The sequence below is a fragment of the Dendropsophus ebraccatus genome, chromosome 1, assembly GCF_027789765.1.
Source record: "Dendropsophus ebraccatus isolate aDenEbr1 chromosome 1, aDenEbr1.pat, whole genome shotgun sequence".
NCBI classification, from domain to species: domain Eukaryota; kingdom Metazoa; phylum Chordata; class Amphibia; order Anura; family Hylidae; genus Dendropsophus; species Dendropsophus ebraccatus.
Genome location: NC_091454.1, coordinates 864,922 through 890,119, shown reverse-complemented (window position 1 = coordinate 890,119; position 25,198 = coordinate 864,922). Strand labels below are relative to the sequence as shown.

At 62.5% G+C, this 25,198-nt stretch overlaps 1 protein-coding gene across 4 annotated transcripts in view; it reads left to right on the top strand.

Moving 5' to 3' along the window:
- The window catches only part of LMO3 (LIM domain only 3), a 177,746-nt gene that overhangs the window by 31,651 nt on the left and 120,897 nt on the right, over positions 1 to 25,198 (top strand). Inside the window, exon 1 of one of the 4 annotated variants that reach the window (XM_069963610.1) lies at positions 23,977 to 24,053. The exons of 2 other annotated variants lie outside the window; for them this stretch is intronic. The gene's annotated coding sequence lies outside the window, so the exon portion shown is untranslated. Of the gene's footprint in view, positions 1 to 23,976; positions 24,054 to 24,138; positions 24,214 to 25,198 lie in introns of those variants that run through there. One more of the 4 variants, XM_069963617.1, reaches the window with a different exon arrangement.

Below are 25,198 nucleotides of genomic sequence, written 5' to 3'. Positions count from 1 at the left end.
TGATAGGGGAGACATCTGATAGGGGAGACATCTGATAGGGGAGACATCTGATAGGGGAGACATCTGATAGAGTATACATCGGATAGGGGAGGCATCTGATAGGGGAGGCATCTGATAGGGGAGACATCTGATAGGGGAGACATCTGATAGGGGAGGCATCTGATAGAGTATACATCTGATAGGGGAGGCATCTGATAGGGGAGACATCTGATAGGGGAGGCATCTGATAGGGGAGACATCTGATAGGGTATACATCTGATAGGGGAGGCATCTGATAGGGGAGGCATCTGATAGGGGAGGCATCTGATAGGGGAGGCATCTGATAGGGGAGGCATCTGATAGGGGAGGCATCTGATAGGGGAGACATCTGATAGGGGAGACATCTGATAGGGGAGGCATCTGATAGGGGAGACATCTGATAGGGGAGGCATCTGATAGGGGAGACATCTGATAGGGGAGACATCTGATAGGGGAGGCATCTGATAGGGGAGGCATCTGATAGGGGAGGCATTTGATAGGGGAGACATCTGATAGAGTATACATCGGATAGGGGAGGCATCTGATAGGGGAGGCATTTGATAGGGGAGGCATCTGATAGGGGAGACATCTGATAGGGGAGACATCTGATAGGGGAGGCATCTGATAGAGTATACATCTGATAGGGGAGACATCTGATAGGGGAGGCATCTGATAGAGTATACATCGGATAGGGGAGACATCTGATAGGGGAGACATCTGATAGGGGAGGCATCTGATAGAGTATACATCGGATAGGGGAGACATCTGATAGGGGAGGCATCTGATGGGGGAGACATCTGATAGGGGAGACATCTGATAGGGGAGGCATCTGATAGGGGAGGCATCTGATGGGGGAGACATCTGATAGGGGAGACATCTGATAGGGTATACATCTGATAGGGGAGACATCTGATAGGGGAGACATCTGATAGGGGAGGCATCTGATAGGGGAGGCATCTGATAGGGTATACATCTGATAGGGGAGACATCTGATAGGGGAGGCATCTGATAGGGGAGGCATCTGATAGAGTATACATCTGATAGGGGAGGCATCTGAGGGGAGGCATCTGATAGAGTATACATCGGATAGGGGAGACATCTGATGGGGGAGACATCTGATAGGGGAGGCATCTGATAGAGTATACATCTGATAGGGGAGACATCTGATAGGGGAGGCATCTGATAGGGGAGACATCTGATAGGGGAGGCATCGGATAGGGGAGACATCTGATAGGGGAGACATCTGATAGGGTATACATCTGATAGAGTATACATCGGATAGGGGAGACAACTGATAGGGGAGACATCTGATAGGGGAGACATCTGATAGGGGAGACATCTGATAGGGGAGGCATCTGATAGGGGAGACATCTGATAGGGGAGACATCTGATAGGGGAGGCATCTGATAGGGGAGACATCTGATAGAGTATACATCGGATAGGGGAGACAACTGATAGGGGAGACATCTGATAGGGGAGACATCTGATAGGGGAGACATCTGATAGGGGAGGCATCTGATAGGGGAGACATCTGATAGGGGAGACATCTGATAGAGTATACATCGGATAGGGGAGACAACTGATAGGGGAGACATCTGATAGGGGAGACATCTGATAGGGGAGACATCTGATAGAGTATACATCTTATAGGGGAGACATCTGATAGGGGAGGCATCTGATAGGGGAGGCATCTGATAGGGGAGACATCTGATAGAGTATACATCTGATAGAGTATACATCTGATAGGGTATACATCTGATAGGGGAGACATCTGATAGAGTATACATCTGATAGGGGAGACATCTGATAGGGGAGACATCTGATAGGGGAGACATGTATGTATTAGAGATGGGTGAGTCCATGTGATTGGATAGGGGTCAGAGTGCTGCTTTATCCCTATTTCCGGAGGCCTCTGTTATGTATTAGAGATGGGTGAGTCCATGTGATTGGATAGGGGTCAGAGTGCTGCTTTATCCCTATTTCCGGAGGCCTCTCTTATGTATTAGAGATGGGTGAGTCCATGTGATTGGATAGGGGTCAGAGTGCTGCTTTATCCCTATTTCCGGAGGCCTCCATTATGTATTAGAGATGGGTGAGTCCATGTGATTGGATAGGGGTCAGAGTGCTGCTTTATCCCTATTTCCGGAGGCCTCTAGTATGTATTAGAGATGGGTGAGTCCATGTGATTGGATAGGGGTCAGAGTGCTGCTTTATCCCTATTTCCGGAGGCCTCCATTATGTATTAGAGATGGGTGAGTCCATGTGATTGGATAGGGGTCAGAGTGCTGCTTTATCCCTATTTCCGGAGGCCTCTCTTATGTATTAGAGATGGGTGAGTCCATGTGATGGGATAGGGGTCAGAGCGCTGCTTTATCCCTATTTCCGGAGGCCTCTCTTATGTATTAGAGATGGGTGAGTCCATGTGATGGGATAGGGGTCAGAGTGCTGCTTTATCCCTATTTCCGGAGGCCTCTCTTATGTATTAGAGATGGGTGAGTCCATGTGATTGGATAGGGGTCAGAGTGCTGCTTTATCCCTATTTCCGGAGGCCTCTCTTATGTATTAGAGATGGGTGAGTCCATGTGATGGGATAGGGGTCAGAGTGCTGCTTTATCCCTATTTCCGGAGGCCTCTCTTATGTATTAGAGATGGGTGAGTCCATGTGATGGGATAGGGGTCAGAGTGCTGCTTTATCCCTATTTCCGGAGGCCTCCATTATGTATTAGAGATGGGTGAGTCCATGTGATTGGATAGGGGTCAGAGTGCTGCTTTATCCCTATTTCCGGAGGCCTCTCTTATGTATTAGAGATAGTAACACACAACTGACTCCGCACATTCGGAGTTCCTAACCACGGATTGCAGGAGGAGAGGCGCTGGCCCTGTTGGACGCCATTTTGTAATCTTTGGTCATTTTCTTTTTGAATCATGTGATATATGTTGTTTTTACATTTTTATGTGAAAATTAAATTCTGAATTTCAGCTGAAGCTTTGTTTTTGCTCTTTTTGTATATTACACTGTACGATAATTGGGTTTTATCGAATATTTAGCATTGGGTTAAGAAAGATCGAGTATGGGAATAACGGGACAGAACCGTAACCGACTATTAGTCACCAGAAGCCATTGGAACGTGTGTGTGATGATGATGATAGTGATGAGGATAGTGATGAGGAGGATGATAGTGATGATGAGGATGATGATAGTGATGATGAGGATGATGATAGTGATGATGATAGTGATGAGGAGGATGATGATAGTGATGATGAGGAGGATGATAGTGATGATGATAGTGATGATGATAGTGATGAGGAGGATGATAGTGATGATGAAGATGATAGTGATGAGGATGATGATAGTGATGAGGATGATGATAGTGATGAGGATGATAGTGATGAGGATGATAGTGATGAGGATGATAGTGATGAGGATGATAGTGATGGGGGTGATAGTGATGAGGATGATAGTGATGAGGATGATAGTGATGAGGATGATAGTGATGAGGATGATAGTGATGAGGATGATAGTGATGAGGATGATGATGAGGATAGTGATGATGAGGATGATAGTGATGAGGATGATGATAGTGATGATGATAGTGATGAGGATGATAGTGATGATGATAGTGATGAGGATGATAGTGATGAGGATAGTGGTGAGGATGATGATGAGGATGATGATAGTGATGATGATAGTGATGATAGTGATGATGATAGTGATGATGATAGTGATGATGATGATGATAGTGATGAGGATGATGTTGAGGATGATGATGATGATGATAGTGATGATGATAGCGATGATGAAGATGAGGAGGATAGTGGTGATGATGATGATGATGAGGATGATGATGATGATAGTGATGAGGATGATGATAGTGATGAGGATGATGATGATGATAGTTATGAGGATATTGATGAGGATAGTGGTGAGGATGATGATGATGATAGTGATGATGATGATAGTGATGATGATAGTGATGATGAAGATGAGGAGGATAGTGGTGATGATGATGATGAGGATGATGATGATGATAGTGATGATGATGATGATGATGATAGTGATGAGGATGATGATGAGGATGATGATGATGATAGTTATGAGGATATTGATGAGGATAGTGGTGAGGATGATGATGATGATAGTGATGATGATAGTGATGATGATGATGAGGAGGATAGTGGTGATGATGATGATAGGGAGGAGGGGGTGTGGTTATAGGGAGGGGGGAGCCTCTGCACAGCCGCTGCCGCCTTCTCCCTCATTGTGCCGGGAAGTTTCCTGGCTGCAGCCGCCGCTTTCATCTCTACAATTTGCCTCCTTTTGTTGCTGCAGAGCTGCACTCCGGCTGTCAGGGAGGCTGGGGGTCTCCTTATTCCTTCGTAATCGGGGGCTGGGGAATAAGCCGCATCCTCTGCGGGAAAAGAACCGCTAATGTGCGACATTAGAGAGCAGCAAGCGGAAGGGGGCTGCCAACAGGTGACCCGACAACACAGAGGGACTGCCGACAGGTGACCCGGCACCCAACAACACAGAGGGACTGCCGACAGGTGACCCGGCACCCAACAACACAGAGGGACTGCCGACAGATGACCCGACAATGCAGAGGGACTGCCGACAGGTGACCCGACAACACAGAGGGACTGCCGACAGGTGACCCGGCACCCAACAACACAGAGGGACTGCCGACAGGTAACCCGGGACCAAACAACACAGAGGGACTGCCGACAGGTGACCCGGCACAAAACAACACAGAGGGACTGCCGACAGGTGACCCGACAACGCAGAGGGACTGCCGACAGGTGACCCGACAACACAGAGGGACTGCCGACAGGTGACCCGGCACCCAACAACACAGAGGGACTGCCGACAGGTGACCCGGCACCCAACAACACAGAGGGACTGCCGACAGGTGACCCGGCACCCAACAACACAGAGGGACTGCCGACAGGTGACCCGACAACACAGAGGGACTGCCGACAGGTGACCCGGCACCCAACAACACAGAGGGACTGCCGACAGGTGACCCGGCACCCAACAACACAGAGGGACTGCCGACAGGTGACCCGGCACAAAACAACACAGAGGGACTGCCGACAGGTGACCCGACAACGCAGAGGGACTGCCGACAGGTGACCCGACAACACAGAGGGACTGCCGACAGGTGACCCGGCACCCAACAACACAGAGGGACTGCCGACAGGTGACCCGGCACCCAACAACACAGAGGGACTGCCGACAGGTGACCCGGCACCCAACAACACAGAGGGACTGCTGACAGGTGACCCGACAACACAGAGGGACTGCCGACAGGTGACCCGGCACCCAACAACACAGAGGGACTGCCGACAGGTGACCCGGCACCCAACAACACAGAGGGACTGCTGACAGGTGACCCGACAATGCAGAGGGACTGCCGACAGGTGACCCGACAACACAGAGGGACTGCCGACAGGTGACCCGGCACCCAACAACACAGAGGGACTGCCGACAGGTAACCCGGGACCAAACAACACAGAGGGACTGCCGACAGGTGACCTGAAACCCAACAACACAGAAGGACTGCCGACAGGTGACCCGACAACACAGAGGGACTGCCGACAGGTGGCCCGACAACACAGAGGGACTGCCGACAGGTAACCCGGCACCCAACAACACAGAGGGACTGCCGACAGGTGACCCGGCACCCGACAACACAGAGGGACTGCCGACAGGTGACCCGGCACCCAACAACACAGAGGGACTGCCGACAGGTGACCCGGCAACACAGAGGGACTGCCGACAGGTGACCCAGCACCCAACAACACATAGGGACTGCCGACAGGTGACCCGGCAACACAGAGGGACTGCCGACAGGTGACCCGGCAACACAAAGGGACTGCCGACAGGTGACCCGGCACCCAACAACACATAGGGACTGCCGACAGGTGACCCGGCACCCGACAACACAGAGGGACTGCCGACAGGTGACCCGGCACCCAACAACACAGAGGGACTGCCGACAGGTGACCCGGCACCCAACAACACAGAGGGACTGCCGACAGGTGACCCGGCACCCAACAACACAGAGGGACTGCCGACAGGTAACCCGGCACCCAACAACACAGAGGGACTGCCGACAGGTGACCCGGCACCCAACAACACAGAAGGACTGCCGACAGGTGACCCGACAACACAGAGGGACTGCTGACAGGTGACCCAGCACCCAACAACACAGAGGGACTGCCGACAGGTGACCCGGCACCCAACAACACAGAGGGACTGCCGACAGGTGACCCGGCACCCAACAACACAGAGGGACTGCCGACAGGTGATCCTGCAGCTGAGGGCTCCTTCTGGCACTTTCCAACTCTTTGCTCTTCCACTTAAGTAACAAGCTGAGGAGTTCTGCTGCGGAGGAACCGGGCACCTCTGAATTCTGCACTTTATGACCCAGACGGCGAGGTGAGTGCGAGACTGGAGGACTCCTGTGTATGGGGGCAGATGCGGGGGTCTCCTGTGTATGGGGGGGGTCTCCTGTGTATGGGGGGGCAGGTGCGGGGGTCTCCTGTGTATGGGGGGGCAGGTGCGGGGGTCTCCTGTGTATGGGGGGGCAGGTGGGGGGGTCTCCTGTTTATGGGGGCAGATGCGGGGGTTCCTGTGTATGGGGGGGCAGGTGCAGGGGTCTCCTGTGTATGGGGGGGCAGGTGCGGGGGTCTCCTGTGTATGGGGGGGCAGGAGCGGGGGTCTCCTGTGTATGGGGGCAGGTGCGGGGGTCTCCTGTGTATGGGGGCAGATGCGGGGGTCTCCTGTTTATGGGGGCAGATGCGGGGGTCTCCTGTGTATGGGGGGGCAGGTGCGGGGGTCTCCTGTGTATGGGGGGCAGGTGCGGGGGTCTCCTGTGTATGGGGGGCAGGTGCGGGGGTCTCCTGTGTATAGGGGCAGGTGCGGAGGTCTCCTGTGTATGGGGGCAGGTGCGGGGGTCTCCTGTGTATGGGGGGGCAGGTGCGGGGGTCTCCTGTGTATGGGGGCAGATGCGGGGGTCTCCTGTGTATGGGGGGGCAGGTGCGGGGGTCTCCTGTGTATGGGGGGGCAGGTGCGGGGGTCCCCTGTGTATGGGGGCAGGTGCGGGGTCTCCTGTGTATGGGGGCAGGTGCGGGGGTCTCCTGTGTATGGGGAGGTCTCCTGTGTATGGGGAGGCAGGTGCGGGGGTCCCCTGTGTATGGGGGCAGGTGCGGGGGTCTCCTGTGTATGGGTAGGCAGGTGCGGGGGTCTCCTGTGTATGGGGGGGCAGGTGCGGGGGTCTCCTGTGTATGGGGGGGGGCAGGTGCGGGGGTCTCCTGTGTATGGGGGGGCAGGTGCGGGGGTCTCCTGTGTATGGGGGGGCAGGTGCGGGGGTCTCCTGTGTATGGGGGGGCAGGAGCGGGGGTCTCCTGTGTATGGGGGCAGGTGCGGGGGTCTCCTGTGTATGGGGGCAGGTGCGGGGGTCTCCTGTGTATGGGGGGGCAGGTGCGGGGGTCTCCTGTGTATGGGGGCAGGTGCGGGGGTCTCCTGTGTATGGGGGGGCAGGTGCGGGGGTCTCCTGTGTATGGGGGGGGCAGGTGCGGGGGTCTCCTGTGTATGGGGGGGCAGGTGCGGGGGTCTCCTGTGTATGGGGGGGTCTCCTGTGTATGGGGGCAGGTGCGGGGTCTCCTGTGTATGGGGGGGCAGGTGCGGGGGTCTCCTGTGTATGGGGGGCAGGTGCGGGGGTCTCCTGTGTATGGGGGGGGGCAGGTGCGGGGGTCTCCTGTGTATGGGGAGGTCTCCTGTGTATGGGGGGCAGGTGCGGGGGTCTCCTGTGTATGGGGGGGGGGGAAGGTGCGGGGGTCTCCTGTGTATGGGGGGGGGGAAGGTGCGGGGGTCTCCTGTGTATGGGGGGGGCAGGTGCGGGGGTCTCCTTTGTATGGGGGCAGGTGCGGGGGTCTCCTGTGTATGGGAGCAGGTGCGGGGGTCTCCTGTGTATGGGGGGGCAGGTGCGGGGGTCTCCTGTGTATAGGGGGGGCAGGTGCGGGGGTCTCCTGTGTATGGGGGCAGGTGCGGGGGTCTCCTGTGTATGGGGGCAGGTGCGGGGGTCTCCTGTGTATGGGGGGGCAGATGCGGGGGTCTCCTGTGTATGGGGGGGGCAGGTGCGGAGGTCTCCTGTGTATGGGGGGGGCAGGTGCGGGGGTCTCCTGTGTATGGGGGGGGCAGGTGCGGGGTCTCCGGTGTATGGGGGGGCAGGTGCGGGGGTCTCCTGTGTATGGGGGCAGATGCAGGGGTCCCCTGTGTATAGGGGGGCAGGTGCGGGGGTCTCCTGTGTATAGGGGGGGCAGGTGCGGGGGTCTCCTGTGTATAGGGGGGCAGGTGCGGGGGTCTCCTGTGTATGGGGGGGTCTCCTGTGTATGGGGGCAGGTGCGGGGGTCTCCTGTGTATGGGGGCAGGTGCGGGGGTCTCCTGTGTATGGGGGGCAGGTGCGGGGGTCTCCTGTGTATGGGGGGGGGGCAGGTGCAGGGGTCTCCTGTGTATGGGGGCAGGTGCGGGGGTCTCCTGTGTATGGGGGGGCAGGTGCGGGGGTCTCCTGTGTATGGGGGGGCAGGTGCGGGGGTCTCCTGTGTATGGGGGCAGGTGCGGGGGTCTCCTGTGTATGGGGGCAGGTGCGGGGGTCTCCTGTGTATGGGGGGCAGGTGCGGGGGTCTCCTGTGTATGGGGGGCAGGTGCGGGGGTCTCCTGTGTATGGGGGCAGTGTGCGGGGGTCTCCTGTGTATGGGGGGGCAGGTGCGGGGGTCTCCTGTGTATGGGGGCAGGTGCGGGGGTCTCCTGTGTATGGGGGGGGGGGGAAGGTGCGGGGGTCTCCTGTGTATGGGGGGGCAGGTGCGGGGGTCTCCTGTGTATGGGGGCAGGTGCGGGGGTCTCCTGTGTATGGGGGGGGGGGCAGGTGCGGGGGTCTCCTGTGTATGGGGGCAGATGCGGGGGTCTCCTGTGTATGGGGGGCAGGTGCTTGGGTCTCCTGTGTATGGGGGGAAGGTGCGGGGGTCTCCTGTGTATGGGGGAAGGTGCGGGGGTCTCCTGTGTATGGGGGGGGCAGGTGCGGGGGTCTCCTGTGTATGGGGGGGGTCTCCTGTGTATGGGGGGGGGGGGGGAAGGTGCGGGGGTCTCCTGTGTATGGGGGCAGGTGCGGGGGTCTCCTGTGTATGGGGTGGCAGATGCGGGGGTCTCCTGTGTATGGGGGGGGGCAGGTGCGGGGGTCTCCTGTGTATGGGGGGGCAGATGCGGGGGTCTCCTGTGTATGGGGGCAGGTGCGGGGGTCTCCTGTGTATGGGGGGGCAGGTGCGGGGGTCTCCTGTGTATGGGGGGGCAGGTGCGGGGGTCTCCTGTGTATGGGGGGGGCAGGTGCGGGGGTCTCCTGTGTATGGGGGCAGGTGCGGGGGTCCCCTGTGTATAGGGGGGGCAGGTGCGGGGGTCTCCTGTGTATAGGGGGGGGCAGGTGCGGGGGTCTCCTGTGTATGGGGGGGCAGGTGCGGGGGTCTCCTGTGTATGGGGGGGTCTCCTGTGTATGGGGGCAGGTGCGGGGGTCTCCTGTGTATGGGGGCAGGTGCGGGGGTCTCCTGTGTATGGGGGGCAGGTGCGGGGGTCTCCTGTGTATGGGGGGCAGGTGCGGGGGTCTCCTGTGTATGGGGGCCTCCTGTGTATGGGGGCAGGTGCGGGGGTCTCCTGTGTATGGGGGGGGGCAGGTGCGGGGGTCTCCTGTGTATGGTGGGAAGGTGCGGGGGTCTCCTGTGTATGGGGGGGGGGGCAGGTGCGGGGGTCTCCTGTGTATGGGGGGGGTCTCCTGTGTATGGGGGGGGGGCAGGTTCGGGGGTCTCCTGTGTATGGGGGGGCAGGTGCGGCGGTCTCCTGTGTATGGGGGGGCAGGTGCGGGGGGTCTCCTGTGTATGGGGGAAGGTGCGGGGGTCTCCTGTGTATGGGGGAAGGTGCGGGGGTCTCCTGTGTATGGGGGGCAGGTGCGGGGGTCTCCTGTGTATGGGGGGGCAGGTGCGGTGGGTCTCCTGTGTATGGGGGGCAGGTGCGGGGTCTCCTGTTGTATGGGGGCAGGTGCGGGGGTCTCCTGTGTATGGGGGCAGGTGCGGGGGTCTCCTGTGTATGGGGGGGCAGGTGCGGGGGTCTCCTGTGTATGGGGGCAGGTGCGGGGGTTTCCTGTGTATGGGGGGCAGGTGCGGGGGTTCTCCTGTGTATGGGGGGGCAGGTGCGGGGGTATCCTGTGTATGGGGGCAGGTGCGGGGTCTCCTGTGTATGGGGGGGGGCAGTTGCGGGGGTCTCCTGTGTATGGGGGGCAGGTGCGGGGGTCTCCTGTGTATGGGGGGGCAGGTGCGGGGTTCTCCTGTGTATGGGGGGCAGGTGCGGGGTCTCCTGTGTATTGGGGCAGGTGCGGGGTCTCCTGTGTATGGGGGGGCAGGTGCGGGGGTCTCCTGTGTATGGGGGGCAGGTGCGGGGGTCTCCTGTGTATGGGGGGCAGGTGCGGGGTGTCTCCTGTGTATGGGGGGCAGGGTGCGGGGGTCTCCTGTGTATGGGGGGGGGCAGGTGCAGGGGGTCTCCTGTGTATGGTGGGGGGTCTCCTGTGTATGGGGGGGCAGGTGCGGGGGTCTCCTGTGTATGGGGGGGGTGCAGGGGGGGTGCGGGGGTCTCCTGTGTATGGGGGGGGCAGGTGCGGGGGTCTCCTGTGTATGGGGGGGGCAGGTGGCGGGGGTCTCCTGTTGTATGGGGGGGGCAGTTGCGGGTGGTTTCCTGTGTATGGGGGGCAGGTGCGGGGTCTCCTGTGTATGGGGGGCAGGTGCGGGGGTCTCCTGTGTATGGGGGGGCAGGTGCGGGGGTCTCCTGTGTATGGGGGCAGGTGCGGGGGGTTCTCCTGTGTATGGGGGGACAGGGTGCGGGGGTCCTCCTGTGTATGGGGGCAGGTGCGGGGGTCTCCTGTGTATGGGGGGGGGGGGCAGGTGCGGGGTCTCCTGTGTATGGGGGGGCAGGTGCGGGGGTCTCCTGTGTATGGGGGGGGCAGGTGCGGGGGTCTCCTGTGTATGATGGCAGGTGCCGGGGTCTCCTGTGTATGGGGGGGCAGATGCGGGGGTCTCCTGTGTATGGGGGGGCAGGTGCGGGGGTCTCCTGTGTATGGGGGGCAGGTGCGGGGGTCTCCTGTGTATGGGGGGGCAGGTGCGGGGGTCTCCTGTGTATGGGGGGCAGGTGCAGGGGTCTCCTGTGTATGGGGGCAGGTGCGGGGGTCTCCTGTGTATGGGGGCAGGTGCAGGGGTCTCCTGTGTATGGGGGGGCAGGTGCGGGGGTCTCCTGTGTATGGGGGGGTCTCCTGTGTATGGGGGGGGCAGGTGCGGGGGTCTCCTGTGTATGGGGGCAGGTGCGGGGGTCTCCTGTGTATGGGGGGCAGGTGCGGGGGTCTCCTGTGTATGGGGGGGCAGGTGCGGGGGTCTCCTGTGTATGGGGGGCAGGTGCGGGGGTCTCCTGTGTATGGGGGAAGGTGCGGGGGTCTCCTGTGTATGGGGGGGGGGGGCAGGTGCGGGGGTCTCCTGTGTAGGGGGGGGAAGGTGCGGGGGGGTCCCTGTGTATGGGGGGGCAGGTGCGGGGGTCTTCCTGTGTATGGGGGCAGGTGCGGGGGTCTACTGTGTATGGGGGCAGGTGCGGGGGTCTCCTGTGTATGGTGGGGCAGGTGCGGGGGTCTCCTGTGTATGGGGTGGAAGGTGCGGGGGTCTCCTGTGTATGGGGGGGCCAGGTGCGGGGGTCTCCTGTGTATGGGGGGCAGGTGCGGGGGGTCTCCTGTGTATGGGGGGGGGCAGGTGCGGGGGGTGTCCTGTGTATGGGGGCAGGGTGCGGGGGTCTCCTGTGTATGGGGGGGCAGGTGCGGGGGGTCTCCTGTGTATGGGGGGCAGGTGCGGGGCTCCTGTGTATGGGGGGGCAGGTGCGGGCGGTCTCACTGTGTATGGGGGGGGCAGGTGCGGGGGTCTCCTGTGTATGGGGGCAGGTGCGGGGGTCTCCTGTGTATGGGGGCAGGTGCGGGGGTCCTCCTGTGTATGGGGGGCAGGTGCGGGGGTCTCCTGTGTATGGGGGGCAGGTGCGGGGGTCTCCTGTGTATGGGGGCAGGTGAGGGGGTCTCCTGTGTATGGGGGCAGGTGCGGGGGGTCTCCTTGTGTATGGGGACAGGTGCGGGGGTCTCCTGTGTATGGGGGCAGGTGCGGGGGTCTCCTGTGTATGGGGGGTGGAAGGTGGGGGGACTCCTGTGTATGGGGGCAGGTGCGGGGGTCTCCTGTGTATGGGGGGGCAGGTGCGGGGGTCTCCTGTGTATGGGGGCAGGTGCGGGGGTCTCCTGGGTATGGGGGCAGGTGCGGGGTCTCCTGTGTATGGGGGGGCAGGTGCGGGGGTCTCCTGTGTATGGGGGGAAGGTGCGGGGGTCTCCTGTGTATGGGGGCAGGTGCGGGGGTCTCCTGTGTATGGGGGGGGGGAAGGTGCGGGGGTCTCCTGTGTATGGGGGGGCAGGTTGCGGGGTCTCCTGTGTATGGGGGCAGGTGCGGGGGTCTCCTGTGTATGGGGGGGGGGGCAGGTGCGGGGGTCTCCTGTGTATGGGGGGGCAGGTGCGGGGGTCTCCTGTGTATGGGGGCAGGTGCGGGGGTCTCCTGTGTATGGGGGGGCAGGTGCGGGGGTCTCCTGTGTATGGGGGGCAGGTGCTTGGGTCTCCTGTGTATGGGGGGAAGGTGCGGGGGTCTCCTGTGTATGAGGGGCAGGTGCGGGGGTCTCCTGTGTATGGGGGGCAGGTGCGGGGGTCTCCTGTGTATGGTGGGAAGGTGCGGGGGTCTCCTGTGTATGGGGGGGGCAGGTGCGGGGGTCTCCTGTGTATGGGGGGGTCTCCTGTGTATGGGGGGGGGGGGTAGGTGCCGGGGTCTCCTGTGTATGGGGGGGCAGGTGCGGGGGTCTCCTGTGTATGGGGGCAGGTGCGGGGGTCTCCTGTGTATGGGGGACAGGTGCGGGGGGTCTCCTGTGTATGGGGGCAGGTGCGGGGGGTCTCCCTGTGTATGGGGGCAGGTGCAGGGGTCTCCTGTGTATGGGGGGCAGGTGCGGGGGGTCTCCTGTGTATGGGGGGGCAGGTGCGGGGGTCCTCCTGTGTATGGGGGGGCAGGTGCGGGGTCTCATGTGTATGGGGGGCAGGTGCGGGGGTCTCCTGTGTATGGGGGGCAGGTGCGGGGGTCTCCTGTGTATGGTGGGGGGCATGGTGCGGGGGTCTCCTGTGTATGGGGCAGGTGCGGGGGTCTCCTGTGTATTGGGGTGGCAGGTGCCGGGGGTCTCCTGTGTATTGGGGGGGGCAGGTTGCGGGGGTCTCCTGTGTATTGGGGGGCTAGATGCGGGGTCTCCTGTGTTATGGGGGGGCAGGTGCGAGGGAGTCTCCTGTGTATGGGGGGGCAGGTGCGGGGGTCTCCTGGTGTATGGGGGGGCAGGTGCGGGGGTCTCCTGTGTATGGGGGCAAGGTGCGGGGGTCTCCTGTGTTGGGGGGCAGGTGCGGGGGGTCCTCCTGTGTATGGGGGCAGGTGCGGGGGTCTCCTGTGTATGGGGGGCAGGTGCGGGGGTCTCCTGTGTAATGGGTAGGGCAGGTGCGGGGGTCTCCTGTGTATGGGGGCAGGTGCGGGGGTCTCCTGTGTATGGGGGGCAGGTGCGGGGGTCTCCTGTGTATGGGGGACAGGTGCGGGGGTCTCCTGTGTATGGGGGGGGCAGGGGCGGGGGTCTCCTGGTGTATGGGGGGGGGCGGGGTCTCCTGTGTATGGGGGCGGGGGGGCAGGGTTCGGGGGGTCCCTGTGTATGGGGGGGCAGGTGGCCTGGGGGTCTCCTGTGTATGGGGGGGGCAGGTGCGGGGGGTCTCCTGTGTATATTGGGGGGGGAAGGGTGCGGGGGGTCTCCTGTGTATGGGGGGCAGGTGCCAGGGGGTCTCCTGTGTATGGGGGGCCAGGGGGGGCGGGGTCTCCTGTGTATGGGGGCAGGTTGCGGGGGTCTCCTGTGTATGGGGGGAGGTGTGCGGGGGGTCCTCCTGTGTATGGGGGCAGGTGCGGGGGTCTCTGTGTATGGGGGGGGCAGTGCGGGGGTCTCCTGTGTATGGGGGGGCAGGTCGCGGGGGTCTCCTGTGTATGGGGGGGCAGGTGCGGGGTCTCCTGTGTATGGGGGGCAGGTGCGGGGGTCTCCTGTGTATGGGGGGCAGGTGCGGGGGTCTCCTGTGTATGGAGGGGGCAGGTGCGGGGGGTCTCCTGTGTATGGATGGCAGGTGCGGGGGTCTCCTGTGTATGGGGGGGCAGGTGCGGGGGTCTCCTGTGTATGGGGGGCAGGTGCGGGGGTCTCCTGTGTATGGGGGGCAGGTGCGGGGTCTCCTGTGTATGGGGGGGGCAGGTGCGGGGGTCTCCTGTGTATGGGGGGGCAGTGTGCGGGGGTCTCCTGTGTATGGGGGCAGGTGCGGGGGTCTCCTGTGTATGGGGGGGCAGGTGCGGGGGTCTCCTGTGTATGGGGGGGCAGGTGCGGGGGTCTCCTGTGTATGGGGGGGCAGGTGCGGGGGTCTCCTGTGTATGGGGGAAGGTGCGGGGGTCTCCTGTGTATGGGGGGCAGGTGCGGGGGTCTCCTGTGTATGGGGGGGCAGGTGCGGGGGTCTCCTGTGTATGGGGGGGCAGGTGCAGGGGTCTCCTGTGTATGGGGGGGGGGGCAGGTGCGGAAGTCTCCTGTGTATTGGGGCAGGTGCGGGGGTCTCCTGTGTATGGGGGGGCAGTTGCGGGGGTCTCCTGTGTATGGGGGGGCAGGTGCGGGGGTCTCCTGTGTATGGGGGCGCAGGTGCGGGGGTCTCCTGTGTATGGGGGGGCAGGTGCGGGGGTCTCCTGTGTATTGGGGCAGGTGCGGGGGTCTCCTGTGTATGGGGGGGCAGGTGCGGGGTCTCGTGTGTATGGGGGGGCAGGTGCGGGGGTCTCCTGTGTATGGGGGGGCAGGTGCGGGGGTCTCCTGTGTATGGGGGGGGCAGGTGCGGGGGTGGTCTCCTGTGTATGGGGGGGGTCTCCTGTGTATGGGGGGCAGGTGGCGGGGGTCTCCTGTGTATGGGGGGGGGTTCTCCTGTGTATGGGAGGGGCAGGTTCGGGGGTCTCACTGTGTAGTTGGGGGGGGCAGATGTCCGGGGGTCTCCTGTGTATGGGGGGCAGGTGCGGGGGGTCTCCTGTGTATGGAGGGCAGGTGAGGGGGTCTCCTGTGTAATGGGGTGGGGGGGCAGGTGGCGGGGGTCTCCTGTGTATGGGGGGCAGGTGCGGTGGGTCCTCCTGTGTAGATGGGGGGGCAGGATGCGGGGGTCTCCGTGTGTATGGGGGGGCAGGTGCGGGGGTCTCCTGTGTATGGGTGGGCAGGTGCGGGTGTTGTCTCCTGTGTAATGGGGGGGCAGGTGCGGGGGTCTCCTGTGTTAATGGGGGGGGCAGGGCGGGGGTCTCCTGGGTATGGGGGGGCAGGTGCGGGGGTCCTTCCTGTGTATGGGGGGGCAGATTGTGGCGGGGGTCTCCCTTTGTAGTGGGGGGCAGGTGCGGGGGTCTCCTGTGTATGGGGGGGGCAGGTGCGGGGGTCTCCTGTGTATGGGGGGAAGGTGCGGGGGGTCTCCTGTGTATGGGGGGCAGGTGCGGGGGTCTCCTGTGTATGGGGGGGCAGGTGCGGGGGTCTCCTGTGTATGGGGGGCAGGTGCAGGGGTCTCCTGTGTATGGGGGGGCAGGTGCGGGGGTCTCCTGTGTATGGGGGGGTCTCCTGTGTATGGGGGGGGGCAGGTGCGGGGGGTCTCCTGTGTATGGGGGCAGGTGCGGGGGTCTCCTGTGTATGGGGGCAGGTGCGGGGGTCTCCTGTGTATGGGGGGAAGGTGCGGGGGTCTCCTGTGTATGGGAAGGCAGGTGCGGGGGTCTCCTGTGTATGGGGGCAGGTGCGGGGGTCTCCTGTGTATGGGGGGGCAGGTGCGGGGGTCTCCTGTGTATGAGGGGAAGGTGCGGGGGTCTCCTGTGTATGGGGGGGCAGGTGCGGGGGTCTCCTGTGTATGGGGGCAGGTGCGGGGTCTCCTGTGTAGGGGGGGGGGGGCAGGTGCGGGGGTGTCCTGTGTAATGGGGGGGGCAGGTGCGGGGGGTCTCCTGTGTATGGGGGGGCAGGTGCGGGGGTCTCTCCGGTGTATGGGGGGGCAGGTGCGGGGGTCTCCTGTGTATGGGGGCAGATGCAGGGGTCCCCTGTGTATAGGGGGGGCAGGTGGGGGGGTCTCCTGTGTATAGGGGGGGCAGGTGCGGGGGTCTCCTGTGTATGGGGGGGTCTCCTGTGTATGGGGGCAGGTGCGGGGGTCTCCTGTGTATGGGGGGGGCAGGCGCGGGGGTCTCCTGTGTATGGGGGGGGGCAGGCGCGGGGGTCTCCTGTGTATGGGGGGGCAGGTGCGGGGGGTCTCCTGTGTATGGGGGCAGGTGCGGGGGTACTCCTGTGTATGGGGGGCAGGTGCGGGGGTCTCCTGTGTATGATGGGGGGGCAGGTGCGGGGGTCTCCTGTGTATGGGGGGGCAGGTGCGGGGGTCTCCTGTGTATGGGGGGGGCAGGTGCGGGGGTCTCCTGTGTATGGGGGGGCAGGTGCGGGGGTCTCCTGTGTATGGGGGGGCAGGTGCGGGGGTCTCCTGGGTATGGGGGGGGGCAGGTGCGGGGGTCTCCTGTGTATGGGGGCGGAGGTGCGGGGGTCTCCTGTGTATGGGGGGCAGGTGCGGGGGTCTCCGTGTAGTGTATGGGGGGGCAGGTGCGGGGGTCTCCTGTGTATGGTTCCTGTGTATGGGGGGCAGGTGCAGGGGTCTCCTGTGTATGGGGGGCAGGTGCGGGGGTCTCCTGTGTATGGGGGGGCAGGTGCAGGGGTCTCCTGTGTATGGGGGGCAGGTGCGGGGGTCTCCGGTGTATGGGGGGCAGGTGCGGGGGTCTCCTGTGTATGGGGGGGCAGGTGCGGGGGTCTCCTGTGGTATGGGGGGGGGGCAGGTGCGGGGGTCTCCTGTGTATGGGGGGGGGCAGGTGCGGGGGTCTCCTGTGTATGGGGGGTAGGTGCGGGGTCTCCTGTGTATGGGGGGCAGGTGCGGGGGGCTCCTGTGTATGGGGGGCAGGTGCGGGGGTCACCTGTGTATGGGGGGGGCAGGTGCGGGGGTCACCTGTGTATGGGGGGGCAGGTGCGGGGGTCTCCTGTGTATGGGGGGGCAGGTGCGGGAGTCTCCTGTGTATGGGGGGGCAGGTGCGGGGTCTCCTGTGTATGGGGGGGCAGGTGCAGGGGTACTCCTGTGTATGGGGGAAGGTGCGGGGGGTCTCCTGTGTATGGGGGGGCAGGTGCGGGGGTCTCCCTGTGTATGGGGGGGCAGGTGCGGGGGTCTCCTGTGTATGGGGGGGCAGGTGCGGGGGTCTCCTGTGTATGGGGGGGCAGGTGCAGGGGTCTCCTGTGTATGGGGGAAGGTGCGGGGGTCTCCTGTGTATGGGGGGGCAGGTGCGGGGGTCTCCTGTGTATGGGGGGCAGGTGCGGGGGTCTCCTGTTGTATGGGGGCAGGTGCGGGGGGTCTCCTGTGTATGGGGGGAAGGTGCGGGGGGTCTCCTGTGTATGGGGGGGCAGGTGCGGGGTCTCCTGTGTATGGGGGGGCAGGTGCGGGGGGTCTCCTGTGTATGGGGGGGGCAGGTGCAGGGGTCTCCTGTGTATGGGGGGCAGGTGCGGGGGGTCTCCTGTGTATGGGGCAGGTGCGGGGGTCTCCTGTGTATGGGGGGCAGGTGCGGGGGTCTCCTGTGGATGGGGGGGCAGGTGCGGGGTCTCCTGTGTATGGGGGCAGGTGCGGGGCGGGGTCATCCTGTGTATTGGGGGGGCAGGTGCGGGGGTCGCCTGTGTATGGGGGGGCAGGTGCGGGGGGTCTCCTGTGTATGGGGGGGGCAGGTGCGGGGGTCTCCTGTGTATGGGGGGGCAGGTGCGGGGGTCTCCTGTGTATAGGGGCAGGTGCGGAGGTCTCCTGTGTATGGGGGGGGCAGGTTGCGGGGGGTCTCCTGTGTAGGGGGGGGGCAGGTGCGGGGGTCTCCTGTGTATGGGGGGGGGCAGGTGCGGGGGTCTCCTGTGTATGGGGGGGCAGGTGCGGGGGTCTCCTGTGTATGGGGGGGCAGGTGCGGGGTCTCCTGTGTATGGGGGGGGGCAGGTGCGGGGGTCTCCTGTGTATGGGGGGGCAGGTGCGGGGTCTCCTGTGTATGGGGGGGCAGGTGCGGGGGTCTCCTGTGTATGGGGGGGGTCTCCTGTGTATGGGGGGGCAGGTGCGGGGTCTCCTGTGTATGGGGGCAGGTGCGGGGGTCTCTTGCGCTCCGGCCTCCCCCTCCTCTCTATGGTCTCCTCTGTGGTATAGAGGTGATGGGGCGCTCCGGCCTCCCCCTCCTCTCTATGGTCTCCTCTGTGGTATAGAGGTGATGGGGCGCTCCGGCCTCCCCCTCCTCTCTATGGTCTCCTCTGTGGTATAGAGGTGATGGGGTGCTCCGGCCTCCCCCTCCTCTCTATGGTCTCCTCCGTGGTATATAGAGGTGATGGGGCGCTCCGGCCTCCCCTCCGCTCTATGGTCTCCTCCGTGGTATAGAGGTGATGGGGCGCTCCGGCCTCCCCCTCCTCTCTATGGTCTCCTCTGTGGTATAGAGGTGATGGGGCGCTCCGGCCCTCCCCCCTCCTCTCTATGGTCTCCTCTGTGGTATAGAGGTGATGGGGCGCTCCGGCCTCCCCCTCCCCTCTCTATGGTCTCCTCTGTGGTATAGAGGTGATGGGCGCTCCTCGGCCTCCCCCTCCTCTCTATGGTCTCCGTGGTATAGAGGTGATGGGGGCGCTCCGGCCTCCCCCTCCTCTCTATGGTCTCCTCATGTGGTATAGAGGTGATGGGGCGCTCCGGCCTCCCCCTCCTCTCTATGGTCTCCTCTGTGGTATAGAGTTGATGGGTGCTCCGGCCTCCCCTCCTCTCTATGGTCTCCTCTGTGGTATAGAGTGGATGGGGCGCTCCGGCCTCCCCCTCCCTCTCTATGGTCTCCTCTGTGGTATAGAGGTGATGGGGCGCTCCGGCCTCCCCCTCCCTCTCTATGGTCTCCTCTGTGGTATAGAGGTGATGGGGTGCTCCGGCCTCCCCCTCCTCTCTATGGTCTCCGTGGTATAGAGGTGATGGGGCGCTCCGGTCTCCCCCTCCTCTCTATGGTCTCCTCTGTGGTATAGAGGTGATGTGGCGCTCCGGCCTCCCCCTCCTGTCTATGGTCTCCTCTGTGGTATAGAGGTGATGGGGCGCTCCGGTCTCCCCCCTCCTCTCTATGGTCTCCTCTGTGGTATAGAGGTGATGGGGCGCTCCGGCCTCCCCCCTCCTCTCTATGGTCTCCTCTGTGGTATAGAGGTGATGGGGCGCTCCGGCCTCCCCCTCCCTCTCTATGGTCTCTGTGGTATAGAGGTGATGGGGCGCTCCGGCCTCCCCCTCCTCTCTATGGTCTCCTCCGTGGTATAGAGGTGATGGGGCGCTCCGGCCTCCCCCCTCCTCTCTATGGTCTCCTCCGTGGTATAGAGGTGATGGGGCGCTCCGGCCTCCCCCTCCTCTCTATGGTCTCCTCTGTGGTATAGAGGTGATGGGGCGCTCCGGCCTCCCCCTCCTCTCTATGGTCTCCTCTGTGGTATAGAGGTGATGGGGCGCTCCGGCCTCCCCCTCCTCTCTATGGTCTCCTCTGTGGTATAGAGGTGATGGGGCGCTCCGGCCTCCCCCTCCTCTCTATGGTCTCCTCTGTGGTATAGAGGTGATGGGGTGCTCCGGCCTCCCCCTCCTCTCTATGGTCTCCTCTGTGGTATAGAGGTGATGGGGCGCTCCGGCCTCCCCCTCCTCTCTATGGTCTTCTCTGTGGTATAGAGGTGATGGGGCGCTCCGGCCTCCCCCTCCCTCTCTATGGTCTTCTGTGTGGTATAGAGGTGATGGGGCGCTCCGGCCCCCCCCCTCTCTATGGTCTCTTCTGTGGTATAGAGGTGATGGGGCGCTCCGGCCTCCCCCTCCTCTCTATGGTCTCCTCTGTGGTATAGAGGTGATGGGGCGCTCCGGCCTCCCCCTCCTCTCTATGGTCTCCTCTGTGGTATAGAGGTGATGGGGCGCTCCGGCCTCCCCCTTCTCTCTATGGTCTCCGTGGTATAGAGGTGATGGGGCGCTCCGGCCTCCCCCTCCCTCTCTATGGTCTCCTCTGTGTATAGAGGTGATGGGGCGCTCCGGCCTCCCCTCCTCTCTATGGTCTCCTCTGTGTATAGAGGTGATGGGGCGCTCCGGCCTCCCCCTCCCTCTCTATGGTCTCCTCTGTGGTATAGAGGTGATGGGGCGCTCCGGCCTCCCCCTCCTCTCTATGGTCTCCTCTGTGGTATAGAGGTGATGGGGCGCTCTCGGCCTCCCCCTCCTCTCTATGGTCTCCTCGCGTGGTATAGAGGTGATGGGGCGCTCCGGCCTCCCCCTCCTCTCTATGGTCTCCTCTGTGGTATAGAGGTGATGGGGCGCTCCGGCCTCCCCCTCCTCTCTATGGTCTCCTCTGTGGCTATAGAGGTGATGGGGCGCTCCGGCCTCCCCCTCCTCTTCTATGGTCTCCTCTGTGGTATAGAGGTGATGGGGCGCTCCGGCCTCCCCCCTCCTCTCTATGGTCTCCTCTGTGGTATAGAGGTGATGGGGCGCTCCGGCCTCCCCCTCCCTCTCTATGGTCTCTGTGGTATAGAGGTGATGGGGCGCTCCGGCCTCCCCCTCCTCTCTATGGTCTCCTCTGTGGTATAGAGGTGATGGGGCGCTCCGGCCTCCCCCTCCTCTCTATGGTCTCCGTGGTATAGAGGTGATGGGGCGCTCCGGCCTCCCCCCTCCTCTCTATGGTCTCTTCTGTGGTATAGAGGTGATGGGGCGCTCCGGCCTCCCCCTCCCTCTCTATGGTCTCCTCTGTGGTATAGAGGTGATGGGGCGCTCCGGCCTCCCCCTCCTCTCTATGGTCTCCTCTGTGGTATAGAGGTGATGGGGCGCTCCGGCCTCCCCCTCCCTCTCTATGGTCTCCTCTGTGGTATAGAGGTGATGGGGCGCTCCGGCCTCCCCCTCCCTCTCTATGGTCTCCTCCGTGGTATAGAGGTGATGGGGCGCTCCGGCCTCCCCTTCCCTCTCTATGGTCTCCTCTGTGGTATAGAGGTGATGGGGCGCTCCGGCCTCCCCCTCCTCTCTATGGTCTCCTCTGTGGTATAGGGGTGATGGGGCGCTCCGGCCTCCCCCTCCCTCTCTATGGTCTCCTCTGTGGTATAGAGGTGATGGGGCGCTCCGGCCTCCCCCTCCCTCTCTATGGTCTCCTGTGTGGTATAGAGGTGATGGGGCGCTCCGGCCCCCCCCCTCTCTATGGTCTCTTCTGTGGTATAGAGGTGATGGGGCGCTCCGGCCTCCCCCTCCTCTCTATGGTCTCCTCTGTGAGTATAGAGGTTGATCGGGGCGCTCCGGCCTCCCCCTCCTCTCTATGGTCTCCTCTGTGGTATAGAGGTGATGGGGCGCTCCGGCCTCCCCCTTCTCTCTATGGTCTCCGTGGTATAGAGGTGATGGGGCGCTCCGGCCTCCCCCTCCCTCTCTATGGTCTCCTCTGTGGTATAGAGGTGATGGGGTGCTCCGGCCTCCCCCTCCTCTCTATGGTCTCCTCTGTGGTATAGAGGTGATGGGGCGCTCCGGCCTCCCCCTCCTCTCTATGGTCTCCTCTGTGGTATAGAGGTGATGGGGCGCTCCGGCCTCCCCCCTCCTCTCTATGGTCTCTGTGGTATAGAGGTGATGGGGCGCTCTGGCCTCCCCCTCCTCTCTATGGTCTCCGTGGTATAGAGGTGATGGGGCGCTCTGGCCTCCCCCTCCTCTCTATGGTCTCCTCTGTGGTATAGAGGTGATGGGGCGCTCCGGCCTCCCCCCTCCTCTCTATGGTCTCCTCGGTGGTATAGAGGTGATGGGGCGCTCCGGTCTCCCCCCTCCTCTCTATGGTCTCCTCTGTGGTATAGAGGTGATGGGGTGCTCCGGCCTCCCCCTCCTCTCTATGGTCTCCTCTGTGGTATAGAGGTGATGGGGCGCTCCGGCCTCCCTCTCCTCTCTATGGTCTCCTCTGTGGTATAGAGGTGATGGGGCGCTCCGGCCTCCCCCTCCCTCTCTATGGTCTCCTCTGTGGTATAGAGGTGATGGGGTGCTCTGGCCTCCCCCTCCTCTCTATGGTCTCCTCTGTGGTATAGAGGTGATGGGGCGCTCCGGCCTCCCCCTCCTCTCTATGGTCTCCTCTGTGGTATAGAGGTGATGGGGCGCTCCGGTCTCCCCCTTCTCTCTATGGTCTCCTCTGTGGTATAGAGGTGATGGGGCGCTCCGGCCTCCCCCTCCTCTCTATGGTCTCCTCTGTGGTATAGAGGTGATGGGGCGCTCCGGCCTCCCCCTCCCTCTCTATGGTCTCCTGTGTGGTATAGAGGTGATGGGGCGCTCCGGCCTCCCCCTCCTCTCTATGGTCTCCGTGGTATAGAGGTGATGGGGCGCTCCGGCCTCCCCCTCCTCTCTATGGTCTCCTCTGTGGTATAGAGGTGATGGGGCGCTCCGGCCTCCCCCTCCCTCTCTATGGTCTCCTCTGTGGTATAGAGGTGATGGGGCGCTCCGGCCTCCCCCTCCCTCTCTATGGTCTCCTCTGTGGTATAGAGGTGATGGGGCGCTCCGGCCTCCCCCCTCCCTCTCTATGGTCTCCTCTGTGGTATAGAGGTGATGGGGCGCTCCGGCCTCCCCCCTCCTCTCTATGGTCTCCGTGGTATAGAGGTGATGGGGCGCTCCGGCCTCCCCCTCCTCTCTATGGTCTCCGTGGTATAGAGGTGATGGGGCGCTCCGGCCTCCCCCTCCCTCTCTATGGTCTCCTCTGTGGTATAGAGGTGATGGGGCGCTCCGGCCTCCCCCCCTCTCTATGGTCTCTTCCACGGTATAGAGGTGATGGGGCGCTCCGGCCTCCCCCTCCTCTCTATGGTCTCCTCTGTGGTATAGAGGTGATGGGGCGCTCCGGCCTCCCCCTCCTCTCTATGGTCTCCTCTGTGGTATAGAGGTGATGGGGCGCTCCGGCCTCCCCCTCCCTCTCTATGGTCTCCTCCGTGGTATAGAGGTGATGGGGCGCTCCGGCCTCCCCCCTCCTCTCTATGGTCTCCTCTGTGGTATAGAGGTGATGGGGCGCTCCGGCCTCCCCCTCCCTCTCTATGGTCTCCGTGGTATAGAGGTGATGGGGCGCTCCGGCCCCCCCCTTCTCTATGGTCTCTTCCACGGTATAGAGGTGATGGGGCGCTCCGGCCTCCCCCTCCTCTCTATGGTCTCCTCTGTGGTATAGAGGTGATGGGGCGCTCCAGCCTCCCCCTCCTCTCTATGGTCTCCTCTGTGGTATAGAGGTGATGGGGCGCTCCGGCCTCCCCCTCCCTCTCTATGGTCTCCTGTGTGGTATAGAGGTGATGGGGCGCTCCGGCCTCCCCCTCCCTCTCTATGGTCTCCTCCGTGGTATAGAGGTGATGGGGCGCTCCGGCCTCCCCCTCCTCTCTATGGTCTCCTCTGTGGTATAGAGGTGATGGGGCGCTCCGGCCTCCCCCCTCCTCTCTATGGTCTCCTCTGTGGTATAGAGGTGATGGGGCGCTCCGGCCTCCCCCTCCTCTCTATGGTCTCCTCTGTGGTATAGAGGTGATGGGGCGCTCCGGCCTCCCCCTCCCTCTCTATGGTCTCCTCTGTGGTATAGAGGTGATGGGGCGCTCCGGCCTCCCCCTCCTCTCTATGGTCTCCTCTGTGGTATAGAGGTGATGGGGCGCTCCGGCCTCCCCCTCCTCTCTATGGTCTCCTCTGTGGTATAGAGGTGATGGGGCGCTCCGGCCTCCCCCTCCCTCTCTATGGTCTTCTCTGGCACTCGGCTGCCATGGTAACAGTAATTAAACTGATAAGAGTGTAGAAATGTCAGCGCGTTGTCTGCAGCTGCCGGAGGAGGAGGAGGTGAGGAGGGGACATTAGCATTGGGGGCTGCAGGGGTCTCTGGGCCGCTGAGCTGAGGAAAACAAGGCCCGGCCATGCTGAGAGGGAAGAGGAAGCATTGTCTGCCTCCCTCCCCTGCTGTATGAATGGCTGCCCGGACCCCCAGTCCAGCCCCCGCCAGGTATGTGCCCAGGATGGTGATGGAGGACTCCTGTATGTGTGATGATGGGGGGGACTCCTGTATGTGTGATGATGGGGGGGGACTCCTGTATGTGTGATGATGGGGGGGACTCCTGTATGTGTGATGATGGGGGGGACTCCTGTATGTGTGATGATGGGAGTGGTGGAGGACTCCTGTATGTGTGATGATGGGGGGACTCCTGTATGTGTGATGATGGGGGGACTCCTGTATGTGTGATGATGGGGGGGACTCCTGTATGTGTGATGAGGGGGGGACTCCTGTATGTGTGATGGTGGAGGAACTCCTGTATGTGTGATGATGGGGGGGACTCCTGTATGTGTGATGAGGGGGGGACTCCTGTATGTGTGATGATGGGGGGACTCCTGTATGTGTGATGATGGGGGGGGACTCCTGTATGTGTGATGAGGGGGGGGGACTCCTGTATGTGTGATGATGGGGGGGACTCCTGTATGTGTGATGATGGGGGACTCCTGTATGTGTGATGATGGGGGGGACTCCTGTATGTGTGATGATGGGGGGGACTCCTGTATGTGTGATGATGGGGGGACTCCTGTATGTGTGATGATGGGAGTGGTGGAGGACTCCTGTATGTGTGATGATGGGGGGGACTCCTGTATGTGTGATGATGGGGGGGACTCCTGTATGTGTGATGATGGGGGGACTCCTGTATGTGTGATGATGGGGGGACTCCTGTATGTGTGATGATGGGGGGGACTCTTGTATGTGTGATGATGAGAGTGATGGAGGACTCCTGTATGTGTGATGAGGGGGGGGGACTCTTGTATGTGTGATGATGAGAGTGATGGAGGACTCCTGTATGTGTGATGATGGGGGGGACTCTTGTATGTGTGATGATGAGAGTGATGGAGGACTCCTGTATGTGTGATGAGGGGGGGGGACTCTTGTATGTGTGATGATGGGGGGGACTCCTGTATGTGTGATGATGGGGGGGCTCCTGTATGTG